We start from the raw sequence: 16959 nt of genomic DNA, 5'->3' as shown, positions 1-16959 counted from the left end.
GCCTCAGGACCCGCAGGAATCTTTCCCAGAAGCTGGGCTGAGACTCTCTCACCAGCTTCCTTCCGTGGGGGCACCAAATGTTCCACCCCAGACCCTGGAAACCTCTCCCAATGTTAAGCACCCCTAAAAATCCATTCACATGTATTCAACTCACTTTTCCAAGGCTCTATGTGCCCAGGATAGCATTGGGCACTTTACATCCATAGAGGAGATAAGCCCAGACTTTAGATCAGGGGCCTGCATTCAAATTCCAGTTCTGGATACTTGTTAATTGTATGACCACCAATTATTTAACCTTCGTGTGCCTCAGCTTCTGCATCTGTAAAACGGGGTTAATAATAAGGCTTGGGCTGAGAATTAAGTGGTAGGCACACAGTAAGCACTTCCTGAACAGTAGCTATTATCGTTGCTCTGCACAAAACCTCGTGAAGTGGCTCGCAACTCAATTTTATACATGGAAGAAATGATCTCAGAAAGGATGTAAGCTCCAATTCAAACATCTGAATAAAATTCTGCCAGGCTCTTGAACAATACCCCACAAGCACAGGCAACCAAAGCAAACATGGACAGGCAGGATCATATCAAGTTAAAAAGCTTCTGCACAGCAAAGGAAACAATCAACAAAGTGAAGAGAAAACCCACAGAATGGGAGAAAAATCGGCAAATTACCCATCTGACAAGGGACTAATAACTAGAATATATAAAGAGCTCAAACAACTTTATAGGAAAAAAAATCTAATAATCCGACTTTAAAATGGACAAAAGATTTGAATAGACATTTCTCAAGAAAAACACATACAAGTGGCAAACAGGCACATGAAAAGGTGCTCGACATCACTGATCACCAGAGAAATGCAAATCAAAACTACAATGAGATATCATCTCACCCCAGTGAAAATGGCTTTTATCCAAAAGACAGGCAACAACAAATGCTGGTGAGGAAGTGGAGAAAAGGGAACCCTTGTACGGTGTTGGTGGGAATATAAATTAGTACAACCACTATGGAGAACAGTTTGGAGGTTCCTCAAAAAACTAAAAATAGATCTACCATATGATCCAGCAATCCCACTGCTGGGTATACACCCAAAGAAAGGAAATCAGTCTATTGAAGAGGTATATCTGCAGTCCTATGTTTGTTGCAGCTCTGTTCTCAATAGCCAAGATTTGGAAGCAACTTAAGTGGCCATCAACAGATGAATGAATAAAGAAAATGTGGCATATATACACAATGGAGTACTATTCAGCCATAAAAAAAGAATAAGATCCTGTAATTTGCAACAACATGGATGGAACTGGGCATCATTATGTTAAGTGTGAAATAAGAGAGCCACAGAAAGACAGACATCACATGTTCTCACTCATTTATGGGATCTAAAAATCAAATCAATTGAACTCATGGAGATAGAGAGTAGAAGGGTGGTTACCAAAGGCTGGGAAGGGTAGTGGGGGCTGGGGGGAAGTGGGGATGGTTAATAGGTACAAAAAATAGAAAGAGTGAATAAGACCTACTATTTGATAGTACAACAGGGTAACTATAGTCAATAATAATTTAATTGTACATTTTAAAATAACTAAAAGAGGCCAGGCATGGTGGCTCATGCCTGTAATCCCAGCACTTTGGGAGGCTGAGGCAGGTGGATCACCCGAGGTCAGGAGTTCGAGACCAGCCTGGCCAACATGGTGAAACTCCGTCTCTACTAAAAATACAAAAAATTAGCCAGTCGTGGTGGCGCATGCCTGTAATCCCAGCTACTCAGGAGGCTGAGGTAGGAGAATCGCTTGAACCCAGGAGCTGGAGGTTGCAGTGAGACGAGATCGCACCATTGCACTGCAGCCTGGGCAACAAGAGTGAAACTCTGTCAAAATAAAATAAAATAATATAACTGAACAGTCTGTAACACAAAGGATAAATGCTTGAGGGGATGAATACCCCATCTTCCATGAAGTGACTGTTACGTGCTGCAAGCCTCATGTACCCCATAAATATATACCCCTACTATATACCCACAAAAATTAAACATAAAAAATTTTTTCTAAAATTCTGCCAGGAATTAAGTTACAAAGGACAGCCTCTCCAGCTCCATGAAGATACCAAGAGATTAAAATGCAAGGGGTTTCTGGAGCCTTGAGGTAGGGTCACAGCCCTGGCCCAGCATCTTACATCACTCCACTGTCACTGTTATGGTGTGAATTATGTCCTCTCAAAATTAATATGTTGAAGTACTAACCCTAAGGCCCTCAAAATGTGGCTATATTTGGAGACAGGGTCTTTAAAGAGGTGACTGAGTTAGCATGATGTCATTAGCATGGGCCCTAATCCACTATGACTGATGTCTCTGTAAGAGGAGGAAAGACCCTGTGAAGACACAGGAAGGTGACGGCCATCCACAAGCCAAGGTGCAGGCCCTGGACAGATCTTTCCCTCATGGCCCTCAGAAGAAACCAACCCTGCTAACACCTTGCCCTTGCACTTTCAGCCTCCAGATCTGTGAGAAAGTGAACTTCTGTTGTTTAAGCCATCCAGACTGTGGTCCTTGTTTATGACGGCCTGAGCAGCCTAATACGGTTACCCTTTGTAATGGAAAGAATGAGGAATCAGAACAAAGTCCCAAGCTGGGTGCAGTGGCTCACAACTGTAATCCCAGCACTTTGGGAGGCTGAGGTGGGAGGATCGCTTGAGGGCAGGAGTTTGAGATCAACCTGGGCAACACAGCGAGACCTCGTCTCCACAAAAAAATTAAAAAATTAGCCAGGCATGGTGGCGTGCCTGTAGTCCCAGCTACGCAGGAGGCTGAAGTAGGAGAATCGCTTGAGCTCAGGAATTTGAGGCTGCAGGCAACCATGAGAGCACCACTCCACTCTAGCCTGGACGACAGAGTGAGGCCCTGTCAGAAGAAGAGGAAGTAAGGAAGAAAGAAGAAAAAGGAGAAGAAGGAAGAAAGAAGAAGAAAGACCCAGCCTGTGAGCCCTATCCCCGACTCCGGACAGTCCCTCTGGTAATGTGGGATGAGCCACACCTTCAAGCCAGCCAGCCTCTGTTCTTGTTGCAATTTTCTTAGGACTCTCTGAAAGCCAAAGGGAGGGGCAGGAGCTCTATTCTCCTCCCCAAAGAAGATTGGCCCCTTTCAATGAGCAGAGACACCCAATTCAAATGCACACCCAGTGCCGACGTGGGACAAGGGTCCCACAAGGGTCCCAAAGCACCACATGACCTTCAGACTTTCAGGGTCAGACCCCACCCACTGCTGAGCCCTGACAGGCTCCAACAGAGTGAAGTTCCTGGTGGCCCAAGCCCACGGAGGCCCTCTGTCCACAGCCACACAAAGTTGTGAGATGGCTGGCTGAGGCCATCCCCCACAACGGGACGCTGGGTCAGCAGGTGAGCTACAGAGACCAAACAGCCCCGGTACTGCAGGCCCAGAGGGAGATACCCTCCCACAGCACAGGCTGACATCAGGTGGATTCGGGTCAGGCTAATAGTAAGGGTAGCGATTGGTGATGTGGCATGTTCTCTCCCACCCCAACAAGGGCCAGTGCTGAGAGGCGGCTCCTAGGAACAAATGCCTCCAAAACACACACATGGATACCAGTGACCGGTGAATCCCTTGATCCAGGTGAGGTCAGGGGGACCGGAGACACAGACATCAGGGAGACGCGTCGGGGAATCCCACAGCTACTCACTGCAAAAGGATAAGGGACAAAGAGCAAAGCAGGCGAGAAACAGGGCAGAGGTGAAACAGCACAGCTAAGGAAGAAGTCAGAGGAGCTGCAGTAAAAGAGGCAGTGAGAAGGATCAACCATGGACAGAGGAGGTTTCAGAAACACAGCAGAAAAGGATGTGTTGCAGCACAGCAGGGGCCGGGGGAGGCACACCCCTGCCCAAAGCAGCAACCCTTCCATTATGGCACCTCCAACAGACAGACCCAGGGCCTCCTCCAACAAAGCTTCCGCCCCAGCTCCAGTTTCACAACGGAGCAAGTTTGAGTTCAGAAACAGGAGAGAGATGGGCACAAGCCAGTAATGAGGAACAGACACCACAGGAGGAACGTGAAGTCTCCCAGCAGACACTGGGTCAAAGGGAGCAAGGGGAGTGGTCTCGCGCTGGCTGGGGGCGGGGGAGCATATCCTGGAGAGAAGCCTCAGCTCCCTGGATGACAGAGGAACAAGAGACCCACCAGAAAGGCTGGGTCAGCATTCCCGGAAGGGTGCAGAGCTGCCTGGTCAGGATGCTGGTGATCGCCAGCCCCCCAAGAAAACCAGGCAAACCCCCTTGATGCCCAACCAGTCACAGACAGATTTGCAGAGGCTGCAAGGTCTATCGCTACTCTTGAGGCACCTCCCAGAGAAAACACACAAGCTTCGGTGGAAGAGCAAAGCTAACTGTCCTGGGCCCAATCACTAAGCATGGTGTCCAACCAAACACTGGCTTTCAAATTTCCCCTTTTTAGCCTGCAGGATTCATCATTCTTTTTTCTTTTTTTTTCCTTTTTGAGATGGAGTCTCACTATGTCGCCCAGGCTGGAGTGCAGCAGGGCAATCTTGGCTCACTGCAACCTCCGCCTCCCAGGTTCAAGCGATTGTCCTGCCTCAGCCTCCCAAGTAGCTGGGATTATAGGTGCACATCACCACACCCAGCTAATTTTTGTATTTTTAGTAGAGACGGGCTTTCGCCATGTTGGCCAGGCTGGTGTTGAAATCCTGACCTCAGGTGATCCACCAGCCTCGGCCTCCCAAAGTGCTGGGATTACAGGCATGAGCCACCATGCCTGGTCATGCCTGTCTTTTTCTGAAGTCAGGGACTAAAGAAGGCACTCTTTCTACAATCCTCTAAAAGTCCAGTTTTGTTTCAGGGGCCTCACGGTGGGAGAGGGCCCTCACAGACCCAAGGGAAAGATAAGCATTCAGGTTACATCTCCTGACTGTGGTTCTATCTCTAGAAAAAAACAGCTGCTCAGACGTCCCAAGAAGCAGCTGAGTCACAGAGCTCATCAGGAATGTGGGAGGTGGGGGGAAGGACTGGCTGCAGGAGAACAGAGCATCACACAGAAATGTGGCTCTAACTAGCTGACCCACGCAGCAGCGGCACGCTCAGATGCTGCACACAACATGAACCTCAGGTCCTGAGCCCTAATCCTCTGATGGTTCATTCTGATCCCATTTGTACATCCCTTGTCTCAACAGTTGCTAAGATTGGGTCCACAGAGCTGCCCCAGGCCCCCAGATCGCCTGTCCTCGCCTCCTCAGCCATGTCACCATAATCTTCCAAATCTTCTCTGGCTCTTCCTCTTCTTCACAGAGGCCTGTGTGGAAGTTAACTTTGCCAGCTCATCCCTAGCTTCTACTATTCTAGCAATGAGCCAGTGAGGGGAGAAAGGGGAGTGCCAGTAGTAATTGGTACTTAGATGGGGGAACAACTTGGTGTACATATATATGCTATCACCCCCAAATCCCCTGCCAAGACCAAGGCAAAGCTTCAAAATGTCTTTTCTAACTCTCACAACACTCTGACAGTTACATGGTTGGTTTTTTGATTGTTTGTTTTGTTTTCTGAGACAGAGTTTTGCTTTTGTCGCCCAGGCTGGAGTGCAGTGGAGCCATCTCGGCACACTTCAACCTCCACCTACTGGGTTCAAGTGATTCATTCTCCTGCCTCAGCCTCCAGAGTAGCTGGGATTACAGGCATGTGCCACCACATCCGGCTAATTTTTGTATTTTTAGTAGAGACAGGGTTTCACCATGTTGGCCAGGCTGGTCTCGAACTCCTGACCTCAGGTGATCCACCAGCCTCAGCCTCCCCAAGTGCTGGGATTACAGGCGTGAGCCACCACGCCCAGCCAAAATCACTTATCTTAAATTTCATTTTATGTTTTTATGTTTTAGAGACCCGGGTCATACTCTGTTGCCCAGGCTGGAGTGCAGTGGTTAATCGTAGCTTACCACAGCCTCCAACTCCTGGGCTCAAGCAATCCTCCTGCCTTAGCCTCCCCAGTAGCTGGGACTACAGGTGCACACCACCATGGAGGGCTAATTTTTTAATTCTTCGTAGAGATGGGGTCTCCCTACGTTGCCCAGGCTGTTTTCAAACTCTTAGACCCAGGCAATCCTCCTGCCTCAAGCCTCCCAAAGTACGGGGATTACAGGCATGAGCCACCACACCCAGCCTGAAATTTCATTTTGTCCTGAGTTCCCCAGTGTGAAAATATTGGGTAGCGGGTGACCGAGGGTGGTTTATCCCATGAGTTCGCAGGTAAGCCTGTGGGCATCCTGACAATACCCAGCCCTCATCTCCTGAGACAACATGGAAAGCGTTCATGCTGGGGCCAGGCACGGCGGCTCACACCTGTAATCCCAGCACTTTGGGAGGCCGAAGCAGGTGGATCACTTGAGTTCAGGAGTTCAAAACCAGCATGGCCAACATGGTGAAACCCTGTCTCCATTAAAAATACAAAAATTAGCCAGGCATGGTGGTGTGCACCTACAATCCCAGCTACTCGGGAGACTAAGGCAGGAGAATTGCTTGAACCTGGGAGGCGGAGGTTGCAGTGAGCCGAGATCACGGCCACTGCACCCCAGCCTGGGTGACAGACTGAGACTCCATCTCAAAAAAAAAAAAAAAAAAAGTGTTCATGCTGGGTTAGAGCTCTAGATACCCCTCTCTCTAGATGGTCCCTTCACCTTTGCTCTCATACCGTAATGAAACTATCTGGCAAGTAGCTTCCTGGCCTTCGCAACACACAGCTAACAAAGCACACAGGGTATTTCTAAGAGAAGGGGCCTCTATCCAACCCACTCAGCACCCTATCTTCCCTAGCCAACCCTCCCTCGTGTTTTCTGGGTTTAGTGCAAAAATCATAATATAACAATGCTGGAATTATTTTAACAATCACTCCAGCCAACAATTTTCACATTTGCATGCTTTTTCATGTCTCTATCCACATAATTGGCCTTTTTAAAACTTAAGATGATGTCATAAGCATTTTCCATGTTGCTACATAGTCTTTATAATCATTGTGTCTAATGGTTGCATAACATTAATGGACTGGTTTTACTATAATTTACATAATCATTTATCTACAATTAAATTGAAGGTTGTATCCAATTTTTCACTATTATACATAAGGCTAAAATTTGTATTTTCATGCTTTATTTCATCTTTTACATGGAAAGAGCATAAATTCCAGGTAATAATACAATGAGATCACAGGCTATGATCTTTCATAATTCTTGAGTCCTTTTACAAAATTGCTTTCTAAAAAGATTTTATCTATGTTGCAACCAGCAATATATTGTTACCATCACTATAATCTTACATATATTGAATGTTCTCATTCTTTTAAACTATTGGTGGTTTCAAATACATAATGATGTCTAGTGAGGTTGAACATTTTTTAAATGTTTGTTTCCTATTTCATCTCCCTTCCTGAACTTCATTAAAAGCAAATCAAGAGTACGTGCATACAGAATTCCTCTCTTTCTGTCTCCCTCCCTGTCCTTCTCTCCCTCTCTCCTTCATTCTCTCTCTCCCTCTCTTCTCTCTCTCACAAACAAACACCAAACCAAACCAAGACATAGCCTCGTATTATTCCAGTAACTAAAAAATGTATTTCAGGCTGGGCATGGTGGCTCATGCCTGTAATCCCAGCACGTTGGGAGGCCGAGGCGGGCTGATCACTTGAGCCCAGGAGTTTGAGACCAGCCTGGGCAACATGGCAAAACCTCATCTGTACCAAAAATACAAAAATTAGCCAGGCATGGTAGTGCATGCCTGTGGTCCCAGCTACTCAGGAGGCCTAGGTAGGAGGATCACTTGAGCCCTGGAAGTGGAGGCTGCAGTGAGCCGAGATCACACCATGGCACTCCAGCCTGGGTGACAGAGTGAGACTCCATCTCAAAAAAAAAAAAAAAAAAAAAAATTTTAATGAAAAGAAAAACAAAAAGTGGGAAGTTTTATATGATCCAGATTTCTAAGTAGTATATAAGTTCTTAAGTATGTACTGCAAATGAAAATAAGTATTTATGATAAAAGTGAAACTTGGGGAAAGAGAGTTTGCATGGAATCACCCATTAATCAGTGGCAGAAAGTGTGTTAAATGGCAATTAAACTGAGAGATTTCTGGCCGACACCTGCCAGTTGACTAGAAGCAGCTCATGAGAAGGAAGAGTCAATGGCTGCCTGCCAGAGAATGAAATTGGGGGCACTGGGAGGTATCGCAGCCCCAAATATCTCTCTACTGCCCATTTCCATACCTTAGGTTCCACCAGTGGAGATTCGAGCCAAGAAAAAAATTGCCCTGAGGAACTGAGGCAGTGGATAACTTTGTCAGGCTCATAATATACAAGAGACAGCTGGGACTCAGACCCTGAGAAAATAGCACATAGCCCAGATGGGACACAGAGGCACTAGAGGGGCTGAAAGGGAAAGATCACTGCTTAAAACAGATGTTGTCTACTTGAAAAATGTTCCTAGGATTCTTATACACCCAGGACAGGAGTATGAACCTTTCTGGAAAGCAATTTAGTTGTATATATATAACAAGAAAGTAAAAAATGTTCATACCCTTTGACCCAGTGATTCTACTTCTAGCATTCCATCCAAGTCAATCAACAAAGATGCAAAGAAAGATTAAAGTAAAAAGATGGCAACTGCAATAGAATTTATAGTAACAAACAACTGGAAATGTCCTGAACAACACAATGGTTAGAAAATAATTCTTTTCTTTTTTGAGACAGAGTCTCGCTGTGTCGCCAGGCTGGAGTGCAGTGGCGCCATCTCGGCTCACTGCAACCTCCGCCTCCCAGGTTCAAGATATTCTCCTGCCTCAGCCTCCTGAGTAGCTGGGACTACAGGCGTGCACCACCACGCCCAGCTGATTTTTGCATTTTTAGCAGAGACAGGGTTTTACCATGTTGGCCATATGGTCTCGATCTCCTGACCTCGTGATCCACCCACCTTGGACTCCCAAAGTGCTGGGATTACAGGCGTGAGCCACCGTGCCCAGCCCGGAAAATAATTAAATAAACAACTGGACTTACTCACAAGGAAATATTACACAATGATTCAAAAACTCTGTTTTCAGGTTATTTTTAATGAATGTGGGGAAAAGTCACCACATCATAAGTTTTTTAAAAGATATGAAGTGGTACATAATATGATCTCAATCATCCAAATATTATTCTTATATTCCTATCTATGGTCTGTTTTAAAACCAGATATACAGTCACCAAAATAGTAAGTTATTATCTATGGGCCATGAGTGGAATTTCATTTACTTGTACATATTTTTCCAAATCTTCTACAGGGAGCATGTGTTACTTTATTTAGCAGGAGAGAAAGCTATTTAATTCCACACAGATTCCCACCCAAGTGTATAAGTTTTGAATCTGATAATAAATTTCTCAATTCTCCAGAGTCCACAAACAAACAAGGCCTTCCCTAAATTATAGCTCTCTTGGAACTTTTTGGTGTTTTAAAGACCTAAGCCTAATAAATAAATGTTTCACATCTCACAATTATCCAAGAGCCAGACATCTACCTGCCCAGAGGGCTTTAGCACCTTCCAAGCTATTTGGGCTTCTTACTTCGTATGGCAACATCCTCTGAGCGCCTTTCCTCCTTTCTCCTGCTGGTATGGTCCCTTGCTGTCTGGTCTTAAGAAGCGCCCAGGTCCTCGGGCCAACAGAATACTCAGTCCCAAGTCGATGCTGCTATTCCTCTATTCCTACAACACATGAGCTGTACCTTGAATCCACGTGCTCTGGGAAAAGGAAATGGGGACCCTGACAGGAACCCCCAGTGGAGTTTTCCTTCTTGAAACTTGGGAGATAAGACTGACATTTTAAAATAAGTGTCAGGCGAGGTGGTGTGCACCTGTAGTCACAGCTACTGGGGAGGCTAGGGCAGGAGAATCTCTTGAGCCCAGGAGGTGGAGGTTGCAGTTGAGCCAATGTCTCGCACCACTGCACTCCAGCCTGGGTGACAGGAGTGAAACCCTGTCTCAAAAATACATACATACATACATACATACATACATAAAATAAGTGGCTGGCTGGATGAGTGAAAAGATGAATAGATTGATTTTTTTTTTTTGAGATATGGTCTCACTCTGTCTCCCAGTCTGGAGTACAGTGGCACAATGATGGCTCAATGCAGTCTCCACCTCCTGGGCTCACGTGATCCTCCCACCTCAGCTTCCTGAGTGGCTGGGACTACAGGCGTGCACCACCATACCCGGCTAATTTTTGTACTTTTTGTAGGTTGCCCAGGCTGGTCTCAAACTCCTAGGCTCAAGTGATCCTCTGGCCTCAGCCTCCCAAAGTGCTGGGATTATAGGCATGAGCCACTGTGCCCAGCCAGATAGATTTATTTTAAGAAAAGCTATAAAGGTATTAAGTAATGAGAGCTGTGGTTTTCCGAATAGCCCTCTTGATTTTGAAGATGGCTAACATAATTTGGAGACAGAGGAAAGAATAGAGGGAAATATGGGAGACTCTGCCTGACTACTTTAGCATTTTTGAGATAAATAATAAGAGAAAGTGATAACAGACATAAAGCCTTCAATGGTAACAGACATAAAGCCTTCAATGGTATTGGCTCAAGTACAAAATAATCTACTACAACCTCAGTTCAAAAATGAGAAAAAAATTACTTATTTTTAAAATTTAGAGATGTTTCTTTTACATTCTGTGTTAGCAGGACAAGGAATTTCTGGGATTTTGCTCCAGAAAATATTCAAAAGGTGCTTTTTGACAAGGAGTGGGGCGTGTGGTACATACATCTTCTGTCCTGTTACCCCTATCAGGGCAGAAGCTGCAAGCAGCAGCTTCAGTAGTGATTGAGGTTCTACCAACCAGAAATGGCTCAACTGAGTAACAGGAGAAAGTTTTTCGGGAAATAACATCAGAGATCTCAAAGAGGACTGTATGAAATACAGCAGACAGAAACTGAGGTATAGAGATATGGAGCAGTCACTCACCTATTGCTAGAATACATACGGACCACGTCAACAGAGTTCATATATGTTTAGATTTGCAGCATACATCAAAGTATATTGTGAGCCAACCACAGCCTTCGCAATGTACAAACCCAGTAAAAGCAACAGCAAAATGCAAGCATGGCTATTTGAGAACACATCCCTGAGAATGGGTCAAAGATTATAACCTAGGAAGTGTGGAAGCCTCCACTTCCTACTGCTCTAACATGGCCGCATTTTGAAACTGTCATGATAGCAGATTCCAAATAGTGTAAAGCGGGAGAATAAAGCGCGAGAGAAGGGAATGTACTGAGAATAAGTTCCCAGAGGAAGTGCAGGGTGAGGAATGCAAACATGTACAGGAATGAGGGGGGGCGGATCAGACAGGGTGCTGGCTTGACCCTGAGATAGCCCAATCCCCACTGGACCCTAGAACTTGGAGTAGAGAGCAAGAGATACTCAAGAAGGAATTTTTGAAAAAATATGGGGGGAGGGGTGTAAGGCAGGAGGAACTGGAAATTGATACCACTGCAATAAAGATGCCAAAAACAACAAAATATTTCAGACACTCATGACCTCTCTTCACAGCAGCCTCATCTACATTCAAAGAAAATGTGGTTGTTGGAGCTTGCAGGAAACAAAAGCCTGCCCGGGGCTGAAGGCTCGTCAGACCATCTCCACCAGAGAGGGCACCAGTGCAGGCACGCAGCCATACTGGCTTTACAGCCTATAAAAGCTGAGATCTCCAACTTTCAGAATTGTGGAAGTTCCCCCACAATGAATTCAGTTTCACTGTAGGGCTTCCTAACAACAGCTGCGAGTCCTGGAACTCTAATCTTCATTTTATAATGGACAATGTCAACCAGAGGGTACTAATACGTGGGCAGTTAAGAGAATGAAAAGAAAACATCATTTCTCCCGGCCGGGCGCAGTGGCTCACGCCTGTCATCCCAGCACTTTGGGAGTGGGTGGATCACGAGGTCAGGAGATGAAGACCATCCTGGCTAACACAGTGAAACCCTGTCTCTACTAAAAATACAAAAAATTAGCTGGACGTGGTGGCATGCGCCTGTAGACCCAGCTACTCGGGAGGCTGAAGCAGGAAAATCGCTTGAACCTGTGAGGTGGAGGTTGCAGTGAGCCGAGATCGCGCCACTGCACTCCAGCCTGGGCGACAGGGCGAGACTTTGTCTCAAAAAAAAAAAAAGCAAAAAAACAAAAAATATAATTTCTCCAACCTACTGGCCTTTTGCAAAGTGCCGGGGGTGGGGCAGGGGAGTGATGAGCGGGGAGCGTAAATGGCCTAGCTGTGTTCCTCTAAAGACATGTGCTTCTGTCTCTTGATTTAGGAAAGGAGGAGGGGCTGGGTGTGGTAAGGAGGATGTACAGGTGACAATAATCACTATGAGTATTTAAAAATTTTTTTTTTTTTTAGAGGCAGGGTCTCGCTCTGGTGCCCAGGCTGGAGTGCAGTGGTGCGATTATAGCTCACTATAACCTCAAACTCCTGAGTTCAAAAAATCCTCCTGCTATAGCCTCCCAAGTAGCTGGGACTACAGGCGCACACTACTACAGCTAGCTAATTTTTCAATTTTTTGTAGAGATGGGGTCTCGCTATGTTCCCCAGGCTGGTCTTAAACTCTTAGCCTCAAGTGATCCTCCCACCTCAGCCTCCCAAAGCCCTGGGATTACAGAGATGAGCCACGGCATCCAGCCAATATGAGTATTTTTGAGGGAATTTTTGCAAGAAGATGACCATTCAAAAGGGTGTGCTGATTTCAGTTACCCATCCCATCCATGCAGCAGAGTGAAGGGAAAGAGCATGAGTCTCGAGCCAGACAGACCTGGAATCAAACGCAGAAAAGTTGCTTAAGTCTTCAGGGTCTATTTCCTAATCTGCAAAATGGAGATAATTGCTCTACCTACTTCAAAGGCTGCTGTGAGGATTAAATGAAACAATGTGTGAAAAGCGCTGGACACCCAGACATTGGGTAAATATTGTTGTTGTTAAACTGCATGTGTGGGTGCCTAACAAGGAGTACATGGTCGTCATTACTACTGCAAAGTTGCTTAACACTGGGCAGGCAGCTGCTGCATGCGCACCTCCATCCCTCTAACTCCAACGAGCAAATGTGAATGAAAAAACTGCGACTCTGGGATTCCTATCACAAGGAAAGGCATCAGCTTCCCTCGCTCTTCCCTCTACTCCAAGAAACACCACATTTTACATCTCTAAAAATTCTCCAGGAGGTTTAAAACAAAAAGTCCAGGCAATGCGCTGACTCCTTGGCCAGGCTACCCTGATAGTTAACAGAAACCTAGACATGCTCATCAGTTTCCAAGGAAAGCTGCCTCTTGATCCAGCCATGGGCAATCACACCAGCAGAGAGCTGCTTTGCAAGGGGCCAGCCAAATTTGAGTCCCAGCCTTCGCACTTTAACTGCAGTGCTTCTCAAGAGCATAAGGACAAGAGGACCCAGCTTCTCATCCTCTTCATCTCAGCTGACCAGGCACTGTGGGCAAAAGGCACACCACAGGGCCAAAGCCCCCAAGCCTTTTGCCCACACTGGGCAATATCAGGAGCCCCTGCCCCAGCAGGGCTGGGACCTCCACAGTGAGAAAGCCCAATTCCGGCTTTAATGCATAACAAATCACTTCAATCAACTGGGGTCAGGGCAGGGAAGGGGCTTTCCGAAGTTACAGTAGGGTCTCACTACACCAACCCCTGGCCTTCTCTACCGACAGGATGGGGCTGCATCCCTCCCACCTCTCGGCTGCCCTATCTCCCCCGCCTGTCCAATACCCCATCTCGATAATGGGCTTATATCAGGCAGGGCCAGGGTTCTTCTCTTCCCATAGGCCAACACACTATAATATTTGCTTTCCTTCCCTCCTTTCCAAAGCCTACCAGATTAGATTCCTGGAGTCCCATCCAGCTCACTGAGACAGATGGAAAACGGAAAGTAAGGCAACCCAAACTGTTCATGGTGGAAAAAGAGAGGGGGCAGAGCAACCCAACGTCCCAGCACCCAGATCCTCTTTTCCAAACCCTAGGTCTATCACAACCGGAATAAGTCGAGCCACAGCAGTTTCCGTGAATCAGAAGAGATATTCTGATGCACTGTGGTCTACAGCAAGCTCTCATCTGAGTCATCCAGGCTTTCAGAAGGGCATCACCCACCTGTCCATCTGTCCCACGAACTGGACAGGAGACCAACGCTGCTTGGGTCTTCCTAGTATTCTAGCACTTCGGCAAACACTTGGCAAGGTAGTGGGAGGGCTGCTCTGGGGCTCAGTTGATAGGGCTCATCAGCCTTCCCCTTCCCACTTCTGCAGCACAAAAACCTGCACCAACCAAAACCTGCATGTCTTCAAGATTTATTTTAACCACTCTAAAATACCGAGCTGAATATGGTTCAGCTCACTACCATGACATGATGGGACCTGCAGGCCCTATTTCCTTACACAGAAGAGAGAAGAAAGCACCAATGACAAGGAAAAAGAAAGGTTTGCAAAAACTCTTCACCAAAGGGCAGGCAGTTTCTCAATCAATACCAAGGTAATTACCAATCTGTGAAATGAGCAAGGCTCCCATTACCAGCCAGCTAAAACCCCACTAGGAGTGCCACAGACAATTTGTAGAAAGCATGCTGTAATGTACAAACAGGGTCAAAGGATACTTAGGTGCAAAGGCAACGACCGGACTAATAACTCCCATATGTACCACCTTGGTGAACCAAATCCCTACAGGTTTGAGGAACAACCACACTGCTCTTTTCTCTGCCATTTGGACAAGTGCAAACAATTCATGTGTTTGCATTCATTCATTAATGCAACAAACATTTACTTAGCACCTGGTACATGTCATACGTTGGGCTGGCCATAATCTAGACTACAAGCTAGACCTCTGATAGTGCAAAAGTCATCTGCCTTCAGGCGGCACATGGTGCAGAGGGCTAACGTCTGAGATGATGATGATGCTTTCTAAAAGCTTACTCTGGCTTCTCAAAACAAGGGGGGGGCTTACAAGTCCTGTAAGCTCCCCAAAGACAGGGTCCAGCCCTCCAGAGGTAAAGGAAAAAGAAAAAATAAAGACAGGGGTTGTGTTTTGTTTATCACTGCCTTGCATTATAACACATGTCAACAGAATGCAACTGAAATAGAAAACAAAAACTTCTATTCTTTCAAGATCTTTTGCTTTGCTGTTTCGGAAGGCTTCGCAACCAAAGAAAAACAATGACAAAAGAAGGGAAAATGGGACTTGGTCAGATATATTAAGAACACCATTAGTGCAATCTTGGGACTTCAGCCCCAAGTGCATCTACAGCTCAGCCTTCAGAGCCCCCAGAGCCACAGCTGGCTTTCTGGTGGGGTGCTCTCCCCTCCCTCTTCTCTGCCGTTTACTGTCCTCTGAAAACCCCACTTGGAGCCCTAAAGAAAGAAAGGGAGCGGGCAGGGAGAAGGAATGAGAAGGGGAAGATACATCCTGAACCTGTGTTCACCAAGAAGGAAGGAAGCCAAACCCTAAGGCTAGGGCCTGGGGGCAGGGCTGGCCCCGGGGAGGAGATGTGAGGGTGCTCCGGCCGCAGCGGGCCCTGCGCCCCTCTCTGGGCGTGCAGGGACACTTTTCCATTCTAAACGGCCTAGCTTCCCACCCCACCCCACCCCCCCACCCTTCTTTTTTCTTTCTTTTTTAAAAAATTTTGGTGAAATCGTCTTTAGGACTGGAGGAGAAAAGGGAAGCGTGTAAGGTGAGGAAGAAGTTGGTGAGAGAGAGAACGACAGCTCCCCTCGAGGGCTCACCCAACCTGGCACCGAACCTGCATTTTAGGGCAGTCCTTTTCACTGTCCGGAGTTCCAGAAGCCCAAAGGCCAGGCTGCACCCAGGAGAAAGGACAGGAGTCCCTAGGGGAGCCTTCTAGGCCTGTCATTTAATAAGGTAGTCCGGGGAGAAAAGAGGCGTCTCCACGGCCCAATCAGTACCCAAGGGACTTGCCTGGGGACGTTCTCTGCTCTCCTCCCCTCCCGCAGCCCGGGTAGTCGTTGCGGGGTCGGTGCCCCAGCGCCAGAACCCGCAGAGAAGTTTCGCTGCTGCAAACGTGAGAAAATGCAGCTCAGCAGAACTCCCGCCCCCACCCTCTCCGCGGCCCCACCCCCGCAGCCCGACCCCTGGCGGCGGCGACCTTGGCCACCCGGGGCACTTGGAGGAGGGGCTGCCCTCGGGGTTCTCCCAGAGGGTTGGAGGAGGCCTCCAGAGTCTGCGGCCACCTCCCCTCGCCTGTCAGCCACCAGGACTGGCGTATTCAGCCCTGCGCGCGCGCCCCTCGCGCCCCTAGGCCGCCAGGCCCCCGCCGGGGCGCCCCCTGCACCCCCAGCCCCGCCGGCCCCCGCGCGCCCCTCTGCGCCGCTCCGCTCCCGAGCCCGCAAGGGCGCCCAACTTACCCCCCCGTGCAGGGGCTGGGGCTCGGGCGGGGCGCGTTACATCGGGCGGGGTCGCCCCTCCGGCCGCCGGGTCCGCCGCGCTCCAGGGATTTCTGGGTCTGGCTGCCAAACTCTCCGCGCCTCTCGCTCACCTCGCTCTGGTCTCCCCCAGGGCCCCCTCCTTCTCTCCCGTCTCTCGGCTCTTTTTTCCGGGTTAATTACGTTTCGCATTAAAGCAAAACCCAGCCCCGGATGTGAGTACAATGCTCCGCGGAGCCCGCCGGGGAGGGAGAGGGGTGCCGGGGCGCCGCGGGCTGGGAGGGGGCGCGGCCGGGCGCCGGGGCCGCGCGGGGGAGGCGGGGGCGGGGCGCCCTGAGGCTGCGCCCGAGGCCGCCCGCGGTCCGCGCCTGGCAGGTGGGACCTGCGCCCCGGGACTGCCCCGCGGGGAGGCCCGGCCCCGACGCTAGCTCGGGCAGCAGGTGGCCGGGCAGGGGGCGTCCTCGCAGGAGGAGGCGAGCTGGAGCGCGAGCTCCCTCAGGAACCCCATTTCCTCCTCCCAGAGCCCCAC

General features: G+C 48.3%; 1 protein-coding gene across 7 annotated transcripts in view; it reads right to left on the bottom strand.

Moving 5' to 3' along the window:
* PLEKHA2 (pleckstrin homology domain containing A2) overlaps positions 1–16679 on the bottom strand; it is a 73074-nt gene extending 56395 nt beyond the window's left edge. For 2 of the 7 annotated variants that reach the window (XM_054497733.2, XM_063668669.1), the window contains exon 1: positions 15967–16084. The gene's annotated coding sequence lies outside the window, so the exon portion shown is untranslated. Of the gene's footprint in view, positions 1–154; positions 320–15790; positions 15924–15966; positions 16085–16412 lie in introns of those variants that run through there. The other 5 variants (XM_054497734.2, XM_054497737.2, XM_063668670.1 and 2 more) reach the window with 5 other exon arrangements.
* Positions 16680–16959: the final 280 nt, after the last annotated feature.

Source organism: Pongo pygmaeus, chromosome 7, assembly GCF_028885625.2.
Source record: "Pongo pygmaeus isolate AG05252 chromosome 7, NHGRI_mPonPyg2-v2.0_pri, whole genome shotgun sequence".
Lineage (NCBI taxonomy): Eukaryota > Metazoa > Chordata > Mammalia > Primates > Hominidae > Pongo > Pongo pygmaeus.
This window is presented reverse-complemented; position numbering and strand designations above follow the sequence as displayed.